Here is a 12,818-nt window from a genome sequence, read left to right as displayed (position 1 = left end):
AAATAGTGGTAAACATCCGAGATTAGTGATTATGCGAAATGTTGGAAGAAAGAGTTGGCTTCTTTTTTAAGTGTTGGGTTAGAGAATGAAAACAGCCGTCATCTGTGTGCAGCTGACTAATTCTCAGCCGGAATGATATTATTACGGCTATATTTAGTAGGCTCATTTGAAAAACAAGCTCTAATCTACCTAATAGATTAATAAAACATATTGTACACAGTCATGTAATCAGGACGAGCTATAAAATAAGCAATCTGTATGCTGTAATGCTTTCCGATTTAAAAGCATTGCTTCATGGTACTTGTATGGGATGACAAGTTTTATTTTATGTAGTACTGTTATCAATTGCAAACCTCCATTTGTGCATTTCACGGTACTAAGTCTGTGGAATATTACATTTTATGAAGTATTTTGACTTGTCAGGCACATACACATACTGTACATACATACAGAGTTCTTTTAGGGACCCAAAAAGGACCCAGCTTGTGTCCTTAACAACCCACTCAGTGATGCCATCAGCAGGCAGTGAGGACACCATGAAGTTACTAAGGGTATACATCACTGGCGAACACAGACAGAAGAGGGCCCCTATGGAAGAACAGTATATGGGCCCTTTTTTTGCCCAATCGCTCATCAAAATGCACAATTCCATCTGCTTTGGAGATGGAAATAGGCTCCCCCTAACCTCTTGGGCCCCTGTGCAGTCACATAGGTTGCACCAAACATATGTCTGGCCCTGGTATACACCACAGATCTATCTTGTCCTACCTTGACTTCTTGGTGCAGTCGTTTTAGCTGTCTACCATCCAATCAGAGCCGGGACAAAGTATTTTGGTGCTCTAGGCAGATGAAGCCAATGGCACCGCTCGCCCAAAAGCAAAGGAATGGCTCAGAGACTTAAGTAACAGTGCCCCTAATGCTACTCCCCCCTTCCCATCCGATGGGTTAGGTAGAAAACTCTGATGACCACTTCCACTAGAACTGTTACCTTTTTTTCACAAAAAAAAGCATCAAAAGTAAAAAAAAGTGGTGTACTTTAGGGATGTGACTTAAAGGGGAGTGCAATTTCAAAGTTAGATACAGAATCACTCATTTTTTGCGGACCATTTACAAAATAGCAAATATTCAATACTCTGACGTTCTATATTTTAAATGTAGAAACCAAGGATAGTTATGGAAACTAATAAAGCGTAAATCTCAGCCATTTGGTATTAATTAAGGTGTCCAGCATTTAGCTGATACCCTAATGGAAAATAAACACCCCAATTATAAATTAAGGGATACATCTGATGTTTTTTGCATCTGTCATGCGACAAATACAGCTTGCACAAAACTGATGGTGGTTTTGGTGATGCATTCCGGTTCTGGTGACATTCATGTAGTAATGGTTGTTCTGGTGCTGTATTCATGTAGGGATGATGATTCTGGTGATATATTCATCACCAGAACCATCATCAGTACATGAATACGAATCCAGAATCATCATCAGTACATAATTAGAGCACCAGAGCCATCAATAGTACATGAAACATCATAAAAAAACATCATAAGTAAATAAATATGTCACCAGAACCACAAACAATAAATTAATATGTCACTTGAACCACCATCAGTACATGAATACGTCACCAGACCTACCATCAGTACTTTGACTATATCACCAGAACCTCCATCAGTACATGACTACGTCACCAGAACCACCATAAGTACATGAATACATGACCGACCAGAATCAAGAGTACTTGAATACAAGGGCCAAGCTTAGTACAATGATCAATTGTAATATCAAGTCAGCCTTATAAACAATTGTATCACATGAACCTACAACCCTACAACTCCCAGTATGTCCTTAACAATGGTAAAGGAATACTGGGAGTTGTTACTAACAGCCATCATCAGACTTCGGACCATAGAGGAAGCACAGTACTGATGAGAATTAGTCAGTATCACAAATAAACATTTACATCCAGGTACCTTATAGATTACATCTTCTCTGGAGTTGCCTCTTTCTTTTCATCTCCATCTTGTCTAGATGACATGATGACTTTTCACATCCTAGTCTCTGCAGACCTCAACTTTCTCTAGTCTTTTGCATCCCAACACAGTGCCCTTAAAATTAAGAGCGTTATTAACCCCTTTAAAAGCCCAAGACGTACTAATATGTATCTGCGCCCTGGCCTTTAAGAGCCTGATACGTATTAGTACGTCTTTGCGATCGCGCCCGCACACAGGCTGATTGTCACAGCTGACACTCGGTACTATGTGCAGGCACATTAACCCCCGCAATGCTGCGATCGAAGTCGCGATGGAAAGGGGAGGTGATCGCAATACTCACCTCCTCTTCTGGCCTCCAGCGCTGTCTGCCGCGGCTTCCTGGATGTTGCAATGACGACCCGATGTCGTCATAACAACATCCGGGTCACCAGACAGCAGGAAGATATATTGTTCATGCACAGTGCATGACCAAACTATCTTCTGCATCTGCAGCGCTGACAAAAAAAGTGAAAGTCCCATAGTGGGACAAAGTATAAAAGTAAAAAAAGTGTCAGAAAGTTAAAAAAAATTAGTAAAAATATAAAAATAAAAATAAAAAAAATAATTCACCAAAAATAAAAATATAATGTACCCATCAATAAATATTATTATGAAAAAAACAAAAAAACAATAAAAGTACACATATTTGGTATTGCCGTGTCCGGAACGACCTGACCTATAAAATTGTCCCACTAGTTAACCCCTTCAGTGATCACGGTTAAAAAAAAAAAAAAAAAACGAAGCAAAAAACAATGCTTTATCATCATACTGCCAAATAAAAAATGGAATAACACGCGATCAAAAAGACGAATATAAATAAAAATGGTACCGCTGAAAACATCATCTCGTCCCGCAAAAAGCAAACCGCTATACTGCTCCATCAGCCGAAAAATAAAAAAGTTATAGCTCTCAGAATAATGCGATGCAAAAAAATAATTTTTTCTATAAAATTGCTTTTATGTAAAAGCGCCAAAACTATATAAACGTTGTACCGCTGTAAAGGTACTGACCTGAAGAATAAAGCTACCTTATCAATTTTACCACACGCGGAACAGAATAAAAAAAAAAAAAAACTATTCCTGAATTGTTGGTTTTTGTTTATTCTGCCTTCCAAAAATCAGAATAGAAAGCAATCAAAAAATGTCACGTGCCTGAAAATGGCACCAATAAAAACATCAACTCATTCCGCAAAAAACAAGCTGTCACATTACTCTGTCGGACAAAATATGGAAAAATTATAGCTCTCAAAATATGGCTATGCAAAAACTAGATTTTACAAAAAAATGCGTCTTTTAGTGTGTGACAGCTGTCAATCATAAAAACCCGATATGATTCTGGTATCACTGTAATCGCACCGACCCGAAGAATAAAGTTGTCTAATCACTTATACCGCACGAGGAACGGCGTAAAAAATAAACTCTTGGGTTAGAGTTGTGCTAGGGTTAGGGTTGGGGTTAGGGTTAGGGTTGTGCTAGGGTTAGGGTTGTGCTAGGGTTAGGGTTGGGGTTCGGGTTGGGCTAGGGTTGGGCTATGATTAGGGTTAGGGTTGGGCTAGGGTTAGGGTTGGGCTAGGGTTAGGGTTGGACAAGGGTTGCGCTAGGGTTGGGGTTGGGGTTAAGGTTGGGCTAGGGTTAGGGTTGGGCTAGGGTTAGGGTTGGGCTAGAGTTAGGGTTGGGGTTAGGGTTAGAGTTGGGCTAGGGTTAGGGTTGGGATTTTTTTCAAAAGTAAAAAAAAGATGACGATATGGCAACTAGTGTTGAGCGCAAGTGCTCGCTACTTGAGTTTGCATCGGGTGCTCGGGTACGTATTGAGTATCGCGGGTGCTCGAGTGACATGCTCGAGTCTCCACCCCATATGCTTCGGGGCCAAAAAAACTTTGTGGGGATTGCCTGCCATGCACGAGCGATCCCCGCATGTTTTTTTTTGGGTGTCTAATAACCGTGAAACATGTGGGCGGGGACTTGAGCATGTCACTCGAGCACTCGTGATACATTGTGCATACCTGAGTACCCGATGCCGACTCAAGTAGCGAGCACTTGTGCTCAAGACTAATGACAGTTTATTCAATATGATGACCTAATGTTATGACATTCTGTGTCGTACCTCTGGGTTCAAAATGTTCACTATGCCGCTTGATAAAATCCTTGAGGGGTGTAGTTTCCAAAATGAGGTCACTTGTGGGGGGTTTCCACTATTTAGGCACATCAGGGGCTCTCCAAACGCGACATGGCGTCCGCTCTCCATTCCAGCGAATTTTGCGTTAAAAAAGTCACACAGTGCTCCTTCCCTTCTGAACTCTGCCGTGCGCCCAAACACTGGATTTTCCCCACATATGGGGTATTGGCGTACTCAGGAGAAATTGCACAACAGTTTTTGGGGTCCATTTTCTCCTCTTACCCTTGTGAAAATAAAAAAATTGGGGCTAAAACATAATTTTTGTGGAAAAAGTTAGATTTTTTTTATTTTCATGACTCCATATTATAAACTTCTGTAAAAGACTTGGGGGTTCAGGGTGCTCACCACACATCTAGATAAGTTCCCTGAGGGGTCTAGTTTCCAAAATGGTGTCACTTGTGGGGGTTTTCCACTGTTTAGGCACATCAGGGGCTCTCCAAACGCAACATGGCGTTCACTAATTATTCAAGCAAATTTTACAATCAAAAAGTCAAATGGCGCCCCTTCCATTCCGAACCCTGCAGTGCGCCCAAGCAGTGGTTTTCCCCCACATATGGGGTATCTGCTTACTCAGGAGAAATTTCACAACAAACTGCATGGTGCAATTTCTCCTGTTACCCTCATGAAAATGCAAAATTGGGGGCTGAAAAACATTTTTGTGGGAAAAATGTGCAAATTTTATTTTTACGGCTCAATGTTATAACCTTCTGTGAAGCATCTGGGGGTTCAAGGTGCTCACCACACATCTAGATAAGTTCCATGAGGGGTCTAGTTTCCAAAATGGTGTCACTTGTGGGGTACATCAGGGGCTCCCCAAATGCAGCATGGTGTCCGCTAATTATTCAAGCAAATTTTACATTGAAAAAGTCAAATGGAGCTCCTTCCCTTCCGAACCCTGCCGTGCGCCCAAACAGTGGTTTTTCCCCACATATGTGGTATCTTTGTGCCCAGGGGAAATTGCACAACAAATTTTGTGGTCCATTTTTTCCTGTTACCCCTGCGAAAATAATAAAAAATTGGGTCTAAAGTAACATTTTTGTGAAAAAAGTTAAATGTTCATTTTTTTCTTCCACATTCCAAAAATTCATGTGAAGCACCTGAAGGGTGAATAAAGTTCTTGAATGTGGTTTTGAACACCTTGAGGGGTGCAGGTTTTAGAATGGTGTCACTTTTGGGTATTTTCTGTCATAAAGACCCCTCAAAGTGACTTCAAATGTGATGTGGTCCCTAAAAAAAATGATTTTGTAAATTTTGCTGGAAAAATGAGAAATCACTGGTCAACTTTAACCCTTATAGCACCCTAGTAAAAAAAATGTTGGTTCCAAAATTGTACTGATATAAAGTAGATGTGGTGCCCCTGAGGGTTTGATTGCCACAGGGATGCTGCACTTCTCTAATGGAGTGTAGTGTTCCTCCTCTGAGGTAAGAACAGTGCGATGGTCAGGACCCTTCCTGCACATCCAACACCACACTTCTCCCACCAGAGGGGGCTAGAATGCACTAGGTGCTGCCCTCCTGGTTACCGAGAGACTGGGAAACCAAGAGATAGGGGAACCATTTAGTGGGTGGGGGTGGAGGACTCACATTTTAGTGACACTTTAAATTTCATATTTAATAAAAAAAAACATTTTGGTTCTGGGTCTTTGGCATTGTGATCTCCCACGCTGAACGTGGATCCTGTGTGGGCCTGCAGCGGAGGAAGACACGGCCCTCGTACCCTGGCCTCGGGTCAAGGGGCAGGCTGCAGATAATGTATGTCTCAGCCCGGTCAAGGACCATGACCAAGAAGGCTCGGAGCTTAGGAGTGTAGCTCCACCGCAAATGGGTCCCAGGGAGGATGCCGACGGAGCGGTATATGCCACCTGTCCTCGCCAACCTGATATATTCAGAGGGATTCCGGCTTCAAGAGGTGTACCGGCCCCCGACACCCGACCTTGCTACTTCACGTCCTGGTCGGGAAAGCCCGGTAGGCCCTGAGGATCCCACCGGGTAACGGAAGGAATGGAGCTGCCACCCGTACCCTTTTTCTGAGAGAAGTTCAGAGGGAGACCCGGCCTATCTACACACACGCAGACAGGAAAGTACCCGGTCTGAAGTCTAGGATCACTCTGGTGCAGGGTCCTGATTTAACACTGGACTTACTCGGAGGTTGTCGGACCCCCTTCGTCTCTGGTGACTGCAGAACTCGGCGAGGAGCAGGGAGTTGCCTTCCTACTGCCATCTCTTCCGTGAGTAAAGCCTTGGAAGTTCACCCCTATGGCCTCCGGACTCTTTATTCTGCACTACACCGCGCTGCGCAGCACCAGATCTCCTAGACTACTACCACCGTCGTCCTGTCCCTCTGCCCTGAGGCCCTGCTCCGCCTGTGGGGAGTAGTAACAACGACGGCCGCCATAACACCATGCCTCAGCGGACTGCAGCGGCGCTGGTGGCCTTCACCAGGTGCCACAGGTGGCGTAGTCGAGATCAGCCACTCAACCCAAATAAGCCCGTACCATCTCTTTTGTTTTAGTGTGACGACCCTGGGCACGGGTCGGGTCCGGGCCACGGCTGCACCCCATCTCTACTTCAAAGGACCCGACTCCGAGTCCCCCATCTCCCAGGGTAAGGGCTTACAGAGGACGCGCGTGAGTCACACAAACTTGGCGTAGTCGGCAGGATCGCGTGCCCGCAGCAAAGGAAGGAATTACCCATTGCTACCGGGAACTGTGTGCCTTACATCTTGAACTGTCGTTTTCCACTTAAAATGGCGCCCGCCCAAGAAGAACCGGCGCCATAGTGCTGTGAAAAGACGGTCTTCAAACACCTCCCATCGTGGGCTGGGCTCCCGCATGGCGCCAAAAGTGCGGACCGCCCCTTCCTTCAGAGACAGTCCGCGGGGTAATGCCCGTCAAACCGGATGGGCTGAACCAAGGCGGGCCTGTCAGCATGCCACCCAGGAACCGCCCTGAAAGAGGAGGAAGAAGAAAAGCAACAAGGTGTGGCCATTGCAGTCGGAGGTTGGCAATCTACGGGAGCAGACATGGACGCTTCTGGAGCGCAACCTACGGAGCCTTCCGAACCCGGTCCAGGTCCTTCCCCTGGCAGGGAGCGAGGCGGCAAGATCCTAACAGTGGGAGATTTAGAGTTTCTCCACCAGGAAGCCCCGGGTCTTGTGCGGAGACTGAAAGAGGCCCAGGAGGCGGCGACGGCTGCATGGCGGGAAGAAATGCTGCTGCGCATCCGGACCCACCGCCAAGGAGCTGAAGCTCAGGGAGACGCGGTGACACAGGTCGTGAGCGGCCCTGAGGCGGGTGAGTGTGCTACCCCTTCCCCGGCTGCTGAGCCTACCATTCCCATACTGGACCTCATGACCGAATATCTCCTGCCCGGCGCGGTCACCTGGGAGCAGGTCTTTGCCCCGGAGCTGCAAGTGTCAGCCATAGGTGGAGACCTGCGCTGCCGCCCAACTTCTGAATCGGAAGCACCTGAGGCTGCAGGGGTGTCCACCGGCCCCAACCTGGACTGGTCCACACTTGGAGAGGACCCGCAGCAACCCCTAATGACACCGCTACCTGCACCGACAGTCACCTGGCCGAAGCCTGAGGAGTGGGCCTGGGACAACCAGGGTGGGGGACCTGATGGGCTTCCCCCGGGAGACCCGGGCTGAAGCGCAGAGGAGGAGTGAGCGGTGCCGTGAGCAGATTCTCCAGCTCACCCGGGAGCAACGCCAGAGGGAGGTCCGCTGCGAGTGCCTCGAAGTGCGGGCCAAAGCTGCCAAGTCCCAGGCCCGACAGGAAGAGGCAACCAGTCCAAGACCCCGTGTGGAAGGGCAAGTTGTCCACTTCCACCATGAGGCGGGGTGGGGGTTCATCAGGAGTCCCCATTACCAGGACGACGTTTTCGTCAGCAGGCGGGATGTCGAGCCGCGTTTGAAGAAGGGACACCGTGGCCGGAACCTCTTCCCGGGTGATGCAGTTACGTACTCTCGCCACCATGGGGTGCGGGGGTGGTATGCCCTGGATGTCCACAAGGTGTCCGGGAGCGATGCCCCCTCGCGCTCAGCCTCAGAGGACCGGTCAGCCTCCGTCGGGAGGAACCTGCCTTTTCCCAGGAGGGAACCCGAGATTTAAGCAGCCCCGGCGGCTGTAACTTGTTAAAAGTTATTATGTTGACGTTAATGTTTTGATTTTCTATCCCCAGTTTCTAGAGACATTGGTCCCTGCGGACTTGCATCAGACAGACTCCTTTCTTGTACATAGTTTGCATCTCTTTAGGTGCTCTTTATTCGTTTTATGTAAAACCGTGGATATTTCTACCTCAGACCTCAGAAGAAAAACCTGTCAGGGTGGCTCTCCTGGAGGTCCAACTCGGTATCTTCATGCCCTGCAGCCACCTCAGGGCCCACGTTGGGGGTTTGGGACAGGTCCCTCGCGCTTCTGAACTGACTCTTCGTCCTAGCACTTTAACCCGTCTCTCTGTGCACAAATGTCTCTGGAAAATGCTAGCACTTTTATAATTTTATATTTTTATACTTTTCTACTTTTGTACTATATATTATGTTTGAAACGTTCAAGAAGATGTGCCTCCCATAAAGGGAAGATGGTTTATTGTTATATAAAAAGAAAACTTTCCTAGGTATTACTCTTTTGCAGCCCGCGGACGTGCTGTGTTTCACCAGGGGGGAATGTGGCGCCCCTGAGGGTTCGACCGCCACAGGGATGCTGCATTTCTCTAATGGAGTGTAGTGTTCCTCCTCTGAGGTAAGAGCAGTGCGATGGTCAGGACCCTTCCTTCACATTCAACACCACACTTCTCCCACCAGAGGGGGTTAGAATGCACTAGGTGCTGCCCTCCTGGTTACCGGGAGGGAGAATGGGGAACCAAGAGATAGGGGAACCATTTAGTGGGTGAGGGTGGAGGACTCACATTTTAGTGACACTTTAAATTTCATATTTAATAAAAAAAACATTTTGGTTCTGGGTCTTTGGCATTGTGATCTCCCACGTTGAACGTGGATCCTGTGTGGGCCTGCAGCGGAGGAAGACACGGCCCTCATACCCTGGCCTCGGGTCGAGGGGCAGGCTGCAGATAATGTATGTCTCAGCCGGGTCAAGGACCATGACCAAAAAGGCCCGGAGCTTAAGAGTGTAGCTCCATCGCAAATGGGTCCCAGGGAGGATGCAGACGGAGCGGTATATGCCACCTGTCCTCGCCAACCTGATATATTCAGAGGGATTCCGGCTGCAAGAGGGGTACCGGCCCCTGACACCCGACCTTGCTACTCCATGTCCTGGTCGGGAAAGCCCGGTAGGCCCTGAGGATCCCACCGGGTATCGGAAGGAATGGAGCTGCCACCCGTACCCTTTTTCTGAGAGAAGTTCAGAGGGAGATCCGGCTTATCTACACACACGCAGACAGGAAAGTACCCGGTCTGAAGTCTAGGAACACTCTGGTGCAGGGTCCTGATTTAACACTGGACTTACTCGGAGGTTTTCGGACCCCCTTCGTCTCTGGTGACCGCAGAACTCCGCGAGGAGCAGGGAGTCGCCTTCCTACTGCCATCTCTTCCGTGAGTAAAGCCTTGGAAGTTCACCCCTATGGCCTCCGGACTCTTTATTCTGCACTACACCGCGCTGCGCAGCACCAGATCTCCTAGACTACTACCCCCGTCGTGCTGTCCCTCTGCCCTGAGGCCCTGCTCCGCCTGTGGGGAGTAGTAACAACGACGGCCGCCATAACACCATGCCTCAGCGGACTGCAGCGGCGCTGGTGGCCTTCACCAGGTGCCACAGGTGGCGTAGTCGAGATCAGCCACTCAACCCGGATAAGCCCATACCATCTCTTTTGTTTTAGTGTGACGACCCTGGGCACGGGTCGGGTCCGGGCCATGGCTGCACCCCACCTCTACATCAAAGGACCCGACTCCGAGTCCCCCATCTCCCAAGGTAAGGGCTTACAGAGGACGCACGTGAGTCACACATAGACATGTGGGAAATGTTATTTATTAACTATTTTGTGTGACATATCTCTCTGATTTAAGGGCATAAAAATAAAAATTTTGAAAATCGCAAAATTTTCTACATTTTTGCCAAATTTCCATTTTTTTCACAAATAAACGCAAGTGATATCGAAGAAATTTTACCACAATCATGAAGTACAATATGTCATGAAAAAAACAGTCTCAGAATCAGGGGGATCCATTGAAGCGTTCCAGAGTAATTACCTCATAAAGTGACAGTGGTCAGAATTGTAAAAATTGGCCTGTACATTAACGTTCCAACCACCTTGGGTTGTAAAGGGGTTAAAATGCCCTGTGCATAAAAATTCTGCTCATATTATGACCTAAATAAGCCTCCTACAATATATGACCTCCACACTGTCTACCATTATCAGCTATGCCAGTATCTGGTGTCGCATTAACCCACACAACATCCTCCCTTATGAACCACAGATTTTACCATGACTGTCCCCTTTCTAATTTTCCATTACACTATCTATATCTCCACACTGCCCTCCCGCCATGCTAACCCTTATCCATATTATGCCTCTATTTCATGCTGTACCCTCTCCATATATATTTTGTGCCCCTTTTCATACTATACCCTCATACTGCCCACCATGCAGGCCGACGAAAATTACCCCAACAGTGCAACGATGACTCATCCAAGAGGACACAAAAGGCCCAACAAAAAATCCAAATAACTGGATGCCTCACTTGCCTCAGTTAAGGTTAGTTTTCATGACTCATGAAAATGAGTTTTCATGAATTTTCATAAGAAAGAGACTGGGCAAAATGGTATGCATGGCAGAGCTCCAACATGAAAAGCACAGCTGAGCAAAAAGAACATAAAAGCTCATCTCAGTTTTGCCAGAAAACATCTTGATAATTGCCAAAACTTTTGGGAGAATACTGTCTATACAAAAGTTTAACTTTCTGGAAGGTATATATCCCATTACATATGGCATAGAAGTATCACAGCATTTCAGAAAAGGAACATCATACCAACAGTAAAATATGGTGGTGGTAGTGTGATGGTTTTGGGCTGTTTTGCTGCTTCAGGTCCTGGAAGACTTGCTGTGGTAAATGGAACCATGAATTCTGCTGTCTACCAGAAAATCCTGAAGGAGAATGTCCGGCCATCTGTTTGTGAAGTGCTGAAGCACATTTGGGTTATGCAGCAGGACAATGATCCAAAACACACCAGCAAGTCCACCTCTTAATGGCTTAAGAAAAACAAAATTAAGACTTTGGAGTGGGCTAGTCAAAGTCCTGACCTTAATCCGCTTGAGATGCTGTGGCATGACCTTAAAAAGGCGGTAAATGCTTGGAAACCCTCCAATGTGGTTGAATTACAACAATTTTGCAAAGATGAGTGGGCCAAAATTCATTCAGAGCGTTGTAAAAGACTCATTGCCAGTTATCGCAAACGCTTGATTGCAATTGTTTCTGCTAAGGGTGGCCCAACCAGTTATTAGGTTTAGGGGGCAATCACTTTTTCACACAGGGGTCTGTAGGTTTGGATTTATTTTTCCCTTAATAATAAAGACCTTCATTTAAACACTGCATTCTTGTGTTTACTTGTGTTATCTTTGTCTAATATTTAACAAATTTTTGTGATCTGAAACATTTAAGTGTGACAAACATGCAAAAGAATAAGAAATCAGGAAGAGGGCAAACACTTTTTCACACCAATGTACTTTGCTGTCCCCCCTTCACAGCCTCTCATGTCATAGCCCAAATGCACAGCCCCTCATTTCATGGCCACCGCACAGCCTCTCATTTCATGAATCCCGCTCTGCCTCTCATTTCATGCCCTCCTGCACAGCCCCTCATTTTATGTCCCCCAGCTCAGGCCCTCAATTTTATGCCCCCCTGCACAGCCTCTCATTTTACCCCCCCCCCATCTGCGGATACCCTCATTTTATTCTTCCCCTGTGCAAAACCCCTCAGTTTATTCCCTCCCATCTGCACAGCCCCTCATTTTATCCCCACCCCCCACCAGCAGGGCCTTTCATTTTATTCCTCCCTATCTGCACAGCCCCTTATTTTATTCCCCCCATGTGCACAAGCCCTCATTTTATTCACCCCTGCATAGCCCATCATTTTATTCCCCCCTTCTCCGTAGGCCCTCATTTTATTCCCCCGTCATCTGCACAGACCCTCATTTTTTTCCCCCCTCATCTGCCAGGCCCCTTATTTTATTCCCCTCATCTGCATGGCCCTTAATTTTATCCCCCTCGCCATCTGCACAGCACCTCATTTTATTCGCCCCATCTGCACAACCCCTCATTTTATTACTCCCTTGCACAGATCATCATTTTATTCCCCCCTCTGCACAGCCCCTCAGTTTATCCTCCCCATCTGCACAGCCCCTCATTTTATACCCCATCAGTACAGCCCCTCATTGTATTGCCCCCATCAATCAACGCAGCCCCTACCTTCATTTTATGACCCACACACAGTAATAGAAGAATTGAAAAAAAAAAGAAGCTTATACTCACCTAATCCCAGCTTCCGTCCATCGTCTCCTCTTTTGTGAAGTGCAGCAGTAGATGCTGGATGGAGCAATGAAGTCACTCCATCTCATCATCTAATGTCCCCTGTGTGCGCTTTCACCAACAAGGCG

At 46.9% G+C, this 12,818-nt stretch overlaps 1 protein-coding gene across 1 annotated transcript in view; it reads left to right on the top strand.

Moving 5' to 3' along the window:
* Window positions 1–12,818, top strand: part of LOC141253217 (uncharacterized) — a 243,018-nt gene that overhangs the window by 156,902 nt on the left and 73,298 nt on the right. The window lies entirely within an intron of this gene.

This window comes from Phyllobates terribilis, unplaced genomic scaffold (genome assembly GCF_046119375.1).
Source record: "Phyllobates terribilis strain yellow unplaced genomic scaffold, ASM4611937v1 Scaffold_1__5_contigs__length_1240528914, whole genome shotgun sequence".
Taxonomy (NCBI): domain Eukaryota; kingdom Metazoa; phylum Chordata; class Amphibia; order Anura; family Dendrobatidae; genus Phyllobates; species Phyllobates terribilis.
Note: the sequence above shows the minus strand (reverse complement) of the source record. Positions and strands in the feature narration are given on the sequence as shown.